Source organism: Arvicola amphibius, chromosome 4, assembly GCF_903992535.2.
Source record: "Arvicola amphibius chromosome 4, mArvAmp1.2, whole genome shotgun sequence".
NCBI lineage: Eukaryota > Metazoa > Chordata > Mammalia > Rodentia > Cricetidae > Arvicola > Arvicola amphibius.
This window is the reverse complement of record NC_052050.1, coordinates 106,593,959-106,605,797: the sequence shown is the minus strand read 5'-3', so window position 1 is coordinate 106,605,797 and position 11,839 is coordinate 106,593,959.

Here is an 11,839-nt window from a genome sequence, read left to right as displayed (position 1 = left end):
TGTTGTTTTGTTTTTTGTTTTTCGTTTTTTGAGACTGGGTTTCTCTGTAGCTTTGGAGCCTGTCCTGGAACTAGACCAGACTGTCCCCAAAGATTTATCTGCTTCTGTCTCCCGAGTTCTGGGATTAAAGGCATGCATGCACCACCACCACCCGACTCAACCCAGAGCTTTCTGCATGCTAGGTGAGCACTCTACCATCCGAGCTACAAGCACCCTATTAACTGAGCCCTAGCCCCAGTCACTAAAATCCATTCTGGTGTTGCATTTTGGTGCTCAGCGGATTTACCTCCTTTAATCAAAATGCAAGCTCCATGAGACAGAAGCTTTCCTGTCTCCATCTTGTTCTGTTCCCAGTTGTGGCCAGATCTACAGTAATGTTCAGGCCTTATGGTCATCGGTACTCAATCCCTGCAGCCGGGCCCTCTACCCATAAGGAATTGCTGTTTGGCAGTCTGCTCTCAGCCTTGGCTAGAGAACCTGCATTTTGCAGCGAGCAGTCAATGGAGAGATGGGCAACTCGTCAAAGTGAGGCTGAGAATGAGTGCTCCCCCAGACAGCACGTCGGCACTAAGCCTTCCCCTCGCCCAGTGCTGAGGCTGAGAATGAGTGCTCCCCCAGACAGGACGTCTGCATTAGCCTCCAGACCTCTGCACTAAGCTTCCCCCCTCCCCGTCCCAGTGCTGAGGCTGAGAATGGGTGCTCCCCCAGACAGCACGTCGGCACTAAGCCTTTCCCTCGCCCTCACTCAAGTCTCAGGGCACATCTCAGAAGGGGTAAGAACCAGAGGGTGGAAAGGAGAATTGTGAAATGCCAGCTTCTGCACAGGATTTGGCCGTCAAGATTATGTTGATGCCTGTACATGATCAAGCCAGTCAAAATCCCTGCAGACATGGCGGGGTATGGTCTCCAGGCCCCACCCCTTATTGAGGAGCTGCTGGCGATAAATAGTTACTGGGGAGGGACAATTGCTCTTTTTTGAGGATGTGGTCACTGGCAGATTTCCCATGATCTAGTGGATATCCGCATACCCATGCATGTATGGGCAGCACTAACTGTACTTGGGTAAGGAAGGGAGGGAATGGGGGGAATGGAGGGGGGTGGGAGGAGCAGTAGATGCGTCATTTCATTGTGTACATGTGTGAAATTCTCAAAAACAAAGGAAATATTTAAAAAGTGTTGTAACTCTGCAGTCAGGAAACCGAGACGTGTTGGGAGAAGGAAACCACCGTGGCTCACCACTCACCAGGGACTGACAGGCTGGTGTGTCAGGCTCCACAGCTTCGGGGAAAACACACCAACGTGCGATTCCAACAATGACCACTAGAGGGCCAATGTGCTGTCCTGTTCCTCCTAGGGAATCCAACCCGGGATTTTCAGTTATCTATTGTATATGAACACATTTTGTTTATAATTTTCTTGAATTAATCAATTTATTTATCTCTGTGTGTGTGTGTGTGTGTGCGTGTGCGTGCATGACATGGGTTGAGTGTGGGGTTTTGAGAACAACTTGCTGGAGTTGGTTCTCTCCTATCACCACGTGGGTCCTGGGGATAGAACTTAGGTCATCAGGCTTGGCAGCAAATGCCTTTATCCCTTGAGCCATCTTTTGGGCCCCACCTTGTTTTTTGGATCTGTCCCTAGGACCTGGGACTCAATGATTAGTCTGGCCTGACGGCAAGCCTCAAGGTTCATTCAGTATCTGTCTCTCCAGCAGTGGGGTTCTAAGTGTGCACCACCATGCCAGCTTTTTATATGGGTTCTGAAGATCAAGGTCAGGTCCCATGTTTAGTGGGCAAGCACTTTAGGCAGTGCCGCCTCCCCAGTCCCAATTTTCTTTTCTTTCCATCTCTTGGTATTGGAGTGAAAACCAGGGGAATGTTGGGGTGTCAGAAAGGACCCATTTTAGCCTTATGAGATTGTTAAGCTTGTGTGGTATAGACACATGCACTTGCTTGGTGTGTGCACAGAGGACAGAAAAGAGTCTTCATGCCCTTTATCACTCTCTGATGTATTCTCTTTGAATATGGACCTCATTGGGGGGGCTGCAGCCATCCTCTTGTCTCTGCCCAGTGGGGCATGCTGGCTCAGTACAGGTCCTGAGGCTTGTGCTGCAAGTGCTCTTAGCCACCAGCCTGCCCTTTAGCCCTCTGTTTGGCTTATATGAGTTTTCAGCCTCCTATCTATCATATATAACACAGTTCCTATCTCAGACACTATTTTTTTTTACTCCCTAAAGACAAGCATGATATCATGTATGTCTTTGATACCTTGGAAGAACGACTCACAGAATGCAGTGTTAAATATGCATCCCTGCCAGGCGGTGATGACACACACCTTTAATCCCAGCACTTGGGAGGCAGAGGCAGGTAAATCTCTGTGAGTTCGAAGCCAGTCTGGTCTACAAGAGCTAGTTTCAGGACAGCTAGGATTGTTACACAGAGAAACCCTGTCTACACAGTAGAAAAGCGCTCTCTCTCTCTCTCTCTCTCTCTCTCTCTCTCTCTCTCTCTGTGTGTGTGTGTGTGTGTGTGTGTGCGTGTGCGTGTGCGTGTGCGTGTCCATGCGGAGGTCAGATGACAGCTTGTGGGAGCTGGTTTTCTCCTTCCACCATGTGGGTCCCTAGGATCTAGACCATCAGACTTGTGGGCAAGCACCTTTACCCACTGTCTTACTGTTCTATTGCTGTAAAGACCCCTCCTGCCCCCGCTCATACAATCTTTCCTCCCTCTCTTCAATAGGACTCCTGGAGCTCAGTTCAGTGCTTGGCTGTGGGTCTCTGCATCTGCTTCCATCAGTTACTGGATGAAGGCTCTCTGATGACAATTAGGGTAGTCACCAATCAGATTACAGAAGGCCAGTTCAGGCACCCCATCTGCTATTGCTAGGAGTCTTAGCTGGGGTCATCCTTGTGGATTCCTGGGAGTTTCCCTGACGCCAGGTTTCTCCCTAACCCCCAAACTAACCCCCCATGAAGTTATCTCATTATTCCTCCCCTCAGTCCCACCCCTAACCTGTCCAACCCGATCCCTTTCCTATCCCCCACCCCTTATCCCCAGTTTACCCTGGAGATCTCATCTATTTTCCCATATCAGGGAAATCCATGCATCCCTCTTTGAGTCCTCCTGTTACTTAGCTTCTCTGGGTCTGTGGATTGCATGTGGATGGTATGGGTATCCTTTGCTTTACAGCTAATATCCTCTTATGAGTAAGTACCTACCATGTTTGTCTTTCTGGGTCTGGGTTACCTCACTAGGTATGAATTTTTTCTAATTCCATCCACTGGCCTGCAAGTTTCATGATGTCACTGTTTTTTACAGCTGAGTAATATTCAGTTGTGTAAATGGACCACATTTTCTTTTTCCATTGCTCAGTTGAGGGGCATCTAGTTTGTTTCCAGGTTCTGGCTATTATGAATAACACTGCTAAGAACATAGTTTAACAAGTATCCATGTGGTATGTTTGAGCATCCTTTGGGTATATGCCCAAGATTGGTATACCTGGGTCTTGAGGTAGATTGATTCCCAGTTTTCTGAGAAACCACCATGCTGATTTCCTAAGTGGCTGTACAAGTTTGCACTTCCACCAGCAGTGGAGAAGTGTTCCCCTTATTCCACATCCTCTACAACATAGGCTGTCGTGTTTTTGATCTTAACCATTCTGACAGGTATAAGATGGTATCTCAGAGATGTTTTGATTTGCATTTCCCTGATTGTGGGAAGTCCTTCCGTATATATGTTGCTTTTATTGGTTAATGAATAAAGCTTCTTTGGGCCTATATCAGGGTACAATATAGCCAGGCGGGAAGTTTGATATAGAGAGAGATTAGGCAGAGTCAGAGAGACGCCATGTAGCCACTGGAGGAGAAAGACACCCACCCTGGTACCAGTAAACCACAAGCCTCGTGATAATACACAGAATAATAGAAATGGGTTAATTTAAGATCTAAGAGCTAGCTAGAAATATGCTTAAGCCAAACAGTATTGTAATTAATACAGTTTCTATGTGATTATTTCAGGTCTGGTAGCTGGGAATGAATGAGCAGTCTCTGTCAACAGATCCGTGCCTGCTTCCTTCAGCAGCTAAGTGTAGTCTCTCTGACTCTGCCCACTCTCTATATATATCAGATTTCTCACCTGGCTATATTGTGGCCTACTGTAGGCCTGAAGCAGCTTTATTCATTAACCAATAAAAGCAATATAATACAGTTTCTTTGTGATTATTTTGGGTCTGGGAGGCCAGGAACAAATGAGTAGTCTCTGCCTACAGAACGGTGCCCAACAAATGTTTGGTGCTGATGCCCACCACTCACTTCAGGTCCAGATGCTTGTGTGCCCACTCGGGGTCAGGAGGAAAGTAACTGAGACCATGGTGTGGCTCAGTGCCCCCGGCCTGGGCAGGCAGTGGGATTGGGTCTACTAGGAATGCACAGGCAGGAGAGTATTGGATTCTTGCCACCTTAGGCAGAGATATTTCCAGGCCACACAGTTTGCTGCATGGCAGATTTAGATTTTACTCAGATATAAAGGGTTTATATGTTACACAGTGCTACCCAGAGTTGAGGTAGTGAGGATGGCTCCCACCCGGCATTCCCAGAGCTGGCAGTGAATTACCTCCACCATGTTAAAAGGCCAAGAGAGGCAGAGGCAGTGTCCAGAGCTGTAGCGACCACATTGCTTATGATTTTAAAATGCTCTTTGTCAGAAAGGGATTTCAGATACACAATAGGACAGATTCAGACATAAAAGACCTCTAAATGAGACCCAGTGTGTTTAAAAACTGTACGTAGACTTGGGAGAGAGAAGAAAAAGAGTATAGAGAATTATAAAAAGAAGTAGATTGTCAGGGTCCGGGACCAGCCCGGACCATAAATTATTTCTCGGACCAGAGGAGAGGTATGGGAATAAAGACACAACTCACAAGACTTTATTGGGAGGGAGTTTTCAGGGATCCCCCATGAAATCCTGAGTTCACATCCTGAAAATTTACCCCCGTTTATTCTCCAAACAGCATTTATAACAAAACGTAACCTGAGGGGGAAATTCATTAGCATTCTGTTTCCAAGGTAGCCGGGAGAATGACTCTGGTCATATCCACACCTTTGTATGCCCATTTTGTCATGACTTCCTATCTGTCTTCCTGCACTGTATGCCTGCTTAGTCACATAGACTGAAGAACACCTCTTTTCCAGGTGACCTCCCAAAATTACAAAGAAGGAACAGAGCGACATTAGCATATCCTGACCTTTGTTTAGGATGGCATCAGTTTGTATGGAAAGGCTTGGTGACCACCTTCTGTGTGGCAGGGGCAAACTGTGCCCTGAAATTCTGGCCACCATACAATGTAGAAATGTGGGCCTATATAATATGGCCCTACAGTAGATCGTTTTAAAAAATAAAACAAAGTCTTTAAAGAGACAGAGTACAGACAGTCATAAATTAAAGGAGTAAAGAAACTAAGCCACGTAAAGACAGAAAATACACAGAGAGTCTGAATTCTGTATACTATTTTTTCTTTGAATTTTTTGACTGTGAATGAGCTCAGTACAGAGAGATATTTCATTGTATGGGCTGCTAAGCTAAACCTATATATATATATATGTATATATATATTAAAGGTCTCTTGACTTCAAAATTTGGGTCTAAAGATATGTTGCTTTGGAAAAGCAACTCTTATACAAGAAAGCATTAATTGGGGGCTTGCTTACAGTTTCAGAGGTTTAGTCCATTATCATCCTGGTCGGGAGCACAGTGGTAAACATGGCATTGGAGTAGTAGTTGATCCACAGGCAGAGAGAGAGAGAGAGAGAGAGAGAGAGAGAGAGAGAGAGGGAGGGAGGGGAGAGGAGAGAGAGAGAGAGGGAGGGAGGAGGGAGGGAGGGAGAGGGAGAGAGGGAGAGGGAGAGAGAGGAGAGAGAGAGAGAGAGAGAGAGAGAGAGAGAGAGAGAGAGAGAGAGAGAGAGAGAGACTGGGCCTGATTTGGCCTTTTGAAACCTCAAAGCCCACCTCCAATGACACACATCTTCCTCCAGCAAGGCCACATCTCCTAATCTTTAAATGCTTTTAGACAATTCTACTCCCTCATGACCAAGCATTCAAGTATATGAGCCTATGGGGCCATTCTGATTCAAACCACCTGTACTGGCTAGTTTTATATCAACTCAATACAAGCTAAAGTCACCTGAGAAGAGGGAAAATGCCTCCATAAGATCAGGCTGTACCAAACTCCAGAAATCCAGTCAAAGAGAGGGAGGAGGAAATACATGAACAAAGGAGATCAAGATCACGATGGTGAAATCTACAGAGACAGCTGAACCAAGCTCGTGGAAACTCGTGAGCTCTGAACAGGTAGCTGTGGAGCCTCCAAGGGTCTGAATCAGGCCCTCCGTATGCGGAAGTCAGTTGTGAAGCTTGGGCTACCTGAGGGCCTCTGGCAGTAGAACCAGGATCTATCCCTGGTGCAGGAGTTGCCTTGTTAGATAGAGCCTATTCCCTTTGAGGGGATGCCATACTCAGCCTTAATACAGAAGAGAGGGGCTTGGTCCTGCCCCAAATTAATAATGCCAAACTGTGTTGACTCCTCATGGGAGCCCTTACCTGTTGGAAGGAGTGGATTGGGGGTGGGCTGGGAGAGAGGCGGGGGGGGGGGTGAGGCAGAGGGGGGTGGGAGGGAGAACCTTGGTTGGAATGTAAAATGAGTTTAAAATGCTTTTCAAAAACATCAGGCTGTAAGCAAGTCTGTATTTTCTTAGCTAGTAGATAGGGAAGGGCCCAGCCCAATGTGGGTGGTTCCATCCCTGAGCAGGTAGAGCAAGCCAAGCAGAGCAAGCTGGTTAGCTGCACTCCTCTATGGTCTCTGCATCAGCTCCTGCCTCCAGGTTCCTGCTCTGTATGAGTTTCTGTCTTGACCTCCTTCAATGATAAAGAGTGATATGGAAGTATAAGCCAAATAAACTCTTTCCTCCCCAAGTTGCTTTTTGTCATGGTGTTTTATCGCTGCAATAGAAACCCAAACTAAGACAGCACCACACGCACTGAACCTCAGCATCTCATTAGGCCATGCTCAGCATTTTGTGGGGGCTCTGGAGAGCAAACTCAGTTCCCAAGCACCAGTCAACTGAGCCATCTCCCTAGCCCCAAGCAGAGAGTCTTCAGCCTTCTAATTCAAAAGGAAGCCAGAATAGCATGGAGGGAGGTGTGGCTAAGAGCTAGTCCCTGTCTGTTAAGGAAAGAGAGGGTCTGTCTCTCAGAGGAAGGGCCTGACTTGGTCTCCCCAGGGCAATAGACAGAAACCCCAGGACAGAACCTCAGCTTCTCAGCCAGGTGGTGTACCCTGCAGTCATTCTTTCTTAGGGTTGTCACCCCAGCTTGGTTCTCTCCAGGTAAAAAGACCTGGTCCCTGCACAACCATCTCCAGCCTGCAGATGGGGCTCTGTAGGAAGACCACAAGGCTGGAGCAGAATGGACTGGCTGGTCTGTGTCCCTGAGGACGTGCACAGTTGCCCTCCATCACCTGCCTCAGTGGACTTTGGGATGGTCCAGTTAGGGTCACTGACAGGTGTCTCTGCAGAGATGGTCCCTAAGCTGAGGTTAGAACCCCTGCCTTCCTGATATGCAGCACAGAGAAGTGGAAGTAGAGCCAATCACTTAAAACAAATCTATGGGCTCAGTGGGTAAAGGTGCTTGTCACTAAGCAGACGAGCTGGGTTGAGTCCCTGGGACCCATGTGGTGAAAGGAAGGACAACAGCTACAAGTTGTCCTTGTTATGGAATGTGTGACCATGGGAAAAGAACACAGACTCTATCCAATTATCATTGAAAGATTGGTTGATTAGCTGCTAGCAGAACAAACAGTCTTTGAACAGAATTTGAGACTGCCACGAGGAGGAGATTGAGGGAAGGATTCGCGCAGGGGAAACAGCAAGACGACCTGCAATACCTATGCAAACAAGCAAAAAGCGGTCTGCTCTGCCAAAGTAAGTGGTTAAGACAACTCAAAACAGTCTTTGGGTGCCCAAACCCTGGGCTTGGGCAGGTGGAGTGTGGGGTGTGGGTGGTGTTTGGGTCCTGAAAAAGGTGTGTGGAGTCTGCGGAGGGAAGGAAGGAGACAGACACGATCTGAGGTGAACTGGTGAAATTCCTTTTTATTCATTGAAAAGGGAATAGCCACAGCCTAGATTGAAAGGAAACTCAGTAATTCAGGGACATGATCAAGTGGCTATTAGCATCTAGCATTTTTCCTGAGGCAGATGCCATAAATTCAGCAACTATCTAAATTTCTATTGTTCTCAAAGGTTCAGCAACTCTACCAGGCACCCTCTGATATCTACAAAAGGACTGCCAGTTCCTCCTGCTAGAGCCGAGAAAGACTGCTTTAGCAAGCAGGAACTTTCCGCAAGCCCCTGAGGGGATGGAGGCTCGGGATCCAAACGCCTGACCATAGGAAAAGGGCTTTCCAGGGGACTAGAAACTCCATTCCAATTTAAGAACAGTTTTCAGTCCTCAGGGGCAAGATTCTTTGTTTGCAGGGAGCCGTCCCTAGTGCGTTCCCTTGTATCAAAGGCTTACGGAGTGATGCTCCCAAAAGGGAAGGTCCTGAAAGGCCTAACTCTTTCCCCCACTGTACGTTCTGATTTCTCTGTACTTATTAACTGAACTCTTGCCTTTAATGGCCTCAGGCTCTGGATCTGGATTGAAAGCATTTCCCCCTTGGGGTCTGGTAAATCTCTAGCTTTCCTGTTCTTAGTGTAATTAGGAGGGCACATTGGGATTCCTGGTTCCTCCCTGGTGGGGATTTTTTTTTCCAAAGAATTATTTTGTTTAAAGAGGCTGCTGTTTGGGGCTGGAGAGATGGCTCAGAGGTTAAGAGCATTGCCTGCTCTTCCAAAGGTCCTGAGTTCAATTCCGAGCAACCACATGGTGGCTCACAACCATCTGTAATGGGGTCTGGTGCCCTCTTCTGGTCTAAAGGCATACACACAGACAGAATATTGTATACATAATAAATAAATAAATAAATAAATAAATAAATAAGCTGCTGTTTAATACATTTTCACCTTTCAAAGTCCATAAAATTTCCCAAAGGAGAAGGCATAAAGGAACTCTATGAACACATAGTGAGAATCATTAAAAATGAAAGTAAATAAGGAGCTGGAGAATTGTAGCCTGCAATGCTGACATGCCGGAGCTCTGTCTAGCAGCAATGGTCATCATGTGGTCATGCCATTTGGGTATCTGCACAGCAAGTTACAGAAGCAAAAAGGGAAAAAAAGCAGTAGTCATATCATAACTAGCATATACATATATATATATATATATATATATATATATATATATATATTTACATGGGGGTCACTGAGTCGGGGTTACTGGGAACTTATCTTCCAGGGACTGGAGTCAGAGATGAATGGCTGGGAGTACCAAGAAGCCCGACAGAAAATGGAGCTTCTTTAGCCATCACACCCTCTGACCTTCACACACTTGTCGCACACACCCACAGCATATAGATGTTAAAATATTTAGGAAATGTTTTATCAGAGTGTATTAATGATACATAATAGTGTGTTTCATTCTGACATTTTCATACATGTATATAAAGTTATGATCCCATTCATACCTCGGTACCACTTTCCCCCTCCGCCTCCCACTGATCCCCATTCCTTTCCAAGCTGGTTCTTCCTCTTGCCTTTGTGTGTGTGAAGCAACGAGCTTCACTCTTGCAGGAGTATGGGTGAGGGGTTAAAGAGCATGTGCATCTTACTAGTGGTCTCTCCACTTAGAGACTGTTAACTGTCTCTGTGGATGCCTCAAAACTGTTGTTGAAGATTTGTGTTATGTTTCATTATGTGCATGTGCAAACACAAATGTCTGTGTGTATGTGCATGTGAGTATAGTGACAGTGTGAGCCAGAAGAGGGCACCAGACCTCCTGGAGCTGGAGTTGTAGGAGCTGTGAGCTGTCAGATGTGGGTGCTGGGAACTGAATTCTGGTCCTCTGCAAGAATAGTGCATAGCCTTTAAAGCTGAGCCATCTTTCCAGCTTTAAAACCCAACCAACTAACCAGCCAACCAATGACTCACTCAATTATTGTGTGTGCACACACATACCTGTTATGGTGCATGTGTGGAGGTTAGAGGATAACTCACTGTATCCAGTTCTTGCCTTCTGTCATGTGGGTTCCAGGTATAGAACTCTCAACAGCAAGTGTCTTTACCTGTGAACCATCTTGCCAACTCCTGGAAGCTTTTGAATAAAGCTGTCTTCGTCTTAGGTTTTAGTTCTTGCTCTGAGGCAGGAACTTTTTTCTCTTCTCTTTCTTCTCTCCTTTCCTCCCCCACCCCTCCCCTCTCTTTCCCTCTCCTCCCCTTCTCTTCTCTTGAACTCAGTTTTCCTCATCTTAGAGCCTTCCCAGGGCACTTTCCATTGGTGAAGGATACAGCCTTAGCCAGTCAGGCAGTGGGAACAGAGGAGAACCTTGAGGCTGTTCTGGAAGCTTCAAAATCCGCTGCTTGTGTCTGACCCATCTTGACGATGGCAGAGGAGGAACAGGAGGACTTCATTCAGCTGAAGAAGGAAGGCTAAGAGTTGTAAATCTGAGCCAGCAAGGCCCAGCCCTCCTGTTCCTGCCTCCTCAGTGCTGGGATTACAAACGCGCAACACTATACTCAGCTTTTAAAATCTTTATGTATGTGGGTGTTTTGCTTGCATGTATGTCTGTGGACTCTTACACCTGGCTTTTTATGTTAATTCTAAAAATGAACTCAGGTCCTTACATTTGCATAGCAAATGTATCTTACTGAGCTTTCTCCAGCCCACAAAAGTTGTATTGTTTCTACATCCATAGTTTTTATAAAAAACTAGCAGTAGGGTTTTTTTTAATTTTTATGGTTTATTTAACTTTACTTTATGTGCATTGGTGTGAAAGTGTCAGATCCTTTGGAACTGGATCTTCAGACAGTTTTGAGCTGCCATGTGGGTGCTGGGAATTGAACCCTGGTACTCGGGAAAAGCAGTCAGTGCTCCTAACCGCTGAGCCATCTCTCCAGCCCCTAGCACTAGGTTTTAAGTAAGTGTTTACTGACTATTGAGAGCCCCGAGTCCGTGCATTGTGTGCATGCTTGATGACTTGACTGCGCTGGCATGTAAGGACGTCATGAGATTAACACTGGAAATACAGTGTCTGAGGCTGAAGACAAAGACAGCTCAGCAGTCAAAAGCTCTTCATGGGGGCTGGAGAAATGGCTCAGAGGAGAAGAGCACTGCTTGCTCTTTCAGAGTTCAATTCCCAGCAACCGCACAGTGGCTCACAACCATCTGTAATGAGATTAGGTGCCCTCTTCTGGCCTGCAGGCATACGTGCAGACAGAACACTGTGTACATAATAAATCTCAAAACAAGACAAAATGCTTCATACCCTTGCATAAGATCCGAGTTTAGTTCCTTGTACCCATTCTGGATGTCTAACAAATGCCTTTAATTCCAGCTGCAGCAGACTGGATGTCCACTCTTGGAAACCCTGGGCACACGAGTGTGCACACAAACCACACCATGTCTACAGTTCCATCCATCTTTTGACACCTTCTTTGAAAACACATGGGGTGGTGTACTCTGGGAGAGGACAGCTGATCTTACTTTTAGTAAGATCTCACTATGGTAAAATTGCAATTATTAAGATAACTAAAATTTCATACATTAAGAAAATAGGGTGAGATGGCTCAGCCAGTAGTATCACTTGTGGCCAAGCCTGATGACTAGTCAGATTCCTGGGGTCCTGCAACTTGGACACACACGGACACACACACACACACCACACACTGCAAGACAGCGCTGGCAGTGGCAGGGTG